Here is a 2,084-nt window from a genome sequence, read left to right as displayed (position 1 = left end):
TCTGTGCACGGTTTCATGGCTCCCCGCTTCGTACCTCAATACTCAGCGCTGGAGATGTTCATTTGTAGAGATACAGATGCATCTTCCTGCATCTCAGGCTGGTTCTGTGGTTGGTTTGGGTGGTATTGATTTGTAGAGATACAGATGCATCTTCCTGCATCTCAGGCTGGTTCTGTGGTTGTTTAGGCTGGTCTGGTAGCTATCCAGCTCAACTCGGGGGACCGGCTGAAAATGGTGTCTCCTACTCCTCCGCCATCTTAACTCCTCCTCTAAAGTTAAATAAGTTTAACCCAGTGTAGGAGTGCTGACAATATTGACTCCATCTTTGGCCCTCCATCTTGTTCATATTCCTGCAGTGACCTCCCTTGGGACTGTGTTCCAGGCCCTTTGGAGGTTAATGTATGCTCTGACCAGAATGCAAGAAGGTTTGCACTGATGTTTCCTAAAGTTGTTTAGATAACTAGAAGAAATAACATAGTTTCTTCCTCTACCTCCCCTCTGGGGCACAAATGGCACTAGGACATCTGTTAAATGTTAAAGACTTTGACCCACCACAATGCCCTCTGCACATCCTCTCATTCTCTGCAGTGCCTGGATCATCACTCGCCCAATGGGTAATTTCTCATTTCATTAACCAATGAAAATAGTCTTCATTTATACCCATTCTCATGTATGGTAGGAGACATCACATATGAATGGTGACTACTCGGCAAAAATGAGTCTTCATAATTGTACTCAATGTTTTCGTGACTTACAATGGAAATATTTTCTGATTATATTTGCTCTTCAATAGAACTTCATAAAATACTAGAATTCTTTCATGGATAAATCATGCAGTAAGAAAGAATACTTAATTTACTTAACCTAGATAACTTGCTAAAATATAACTTAGTCACTTCTCCACATTGGAGAGTATTATATCCGAAAATTGCAGGCACATGTTAATTTGTTTTATTTGAGTAACATACAGACATTCCTGAGGAGGTGGCTAGTAGTACGGCTGCTCATCAAATGCTTCTCCCCAAGGACCCAAGGATTCTGACCATCCACAGGCTAGTCTTCTTTACAATTTTATGACTTTTTTGTCCCCTCAATTTCCTATATTGTACTCCCAACTTCCATTGGGCTAGAAGTTATTTTCTGGGCTGGGCAGACCATTGTAATCTAACTTATTTATTTCTACTTCATTTCTTCCAGTTATTGAAGAGCTGTTTACATAAAAGATGAATACATTTAACCAGGACTTATGGTATTTGTAACTTGAGTTGGCTCAATTTTGTTTTCTTTATTTTTTGTTGATTGGTTTATAAATAATTTTTTTAAGAATCCTGGACTATCAGCAATATTGTGGAAAATGTAAACAATATTAAGGCCATGCAAATTAATATCCTTTTAAAATACAGATTAACAAAGGCTGAGTAAAAATAAGAGAATCATTAAATACGTGTTTCAATCTCATTTGAAAGTATGAAAGGTTAAATTTCTCTTAGTCTTAACAGTGATATTTAGGCAAAGAGAAAATTTTAAAAATGAGCAAACCTTAATTTCTTTGGTTTAATGTTGCAAACTTTTTCTAGTTATATATGAAAATTATCAAAATTTTTTTATTTTAAAAATTTCAAAAATACTCATTAGATTGCTGGGCAAAAATTCCAATAATACTCTAAATTTAAAAGCCGGTATACAGATTCAAATCAACTACATTTCTGCTTGAAAAAGCAAAGACAAACACAAACAAAAAACACAAAAAATAGCACTATTCATTGTAGGACCCTAATAAGGTGTTTTTGGTTAGGTATATACTAAGTAAATGTTTTCCCTGATTTTATTTTTATGCATTACATGTGAGTGCAGACTGAGATTTCAAATTACTTTGAATTAAAAAGAAACCAAAGCCTTTATTCTATACTTTATTCTGTACAAGTACTTTCTTCTGTAGTACTTTGGTGTCAGATTTTTGATGTAATTTTTAAGGAAGGTGTTTCATATACAACAAGGTAATGCTAGCTTTGTCAAAGATGTCTAAAAAATGGAAAGAAGGAAGGAAGGAAGGAAGGAAGGAAGGAAGGAAGGAAGGAAGGAAG

The sequence above is a fragment of the Ursus maritimus genome (assembly GCF_017311325.1).
Source record: "Ursus maritimus isolate PB19 chromosome X unlocalized genomic scaffold, ASM1731132v1 scaffold_X1, whole genome shotgun sequence".
In the NCBI taxonomy this organism is placed as follows: Eukaryota; Metazoa; Chordata; class Mammalia; order Carnivora; family Ursidae; genus Ursus; species Ursus maritimus.
Note: the sequence above shows the minus strand (reverse complement) of the source record.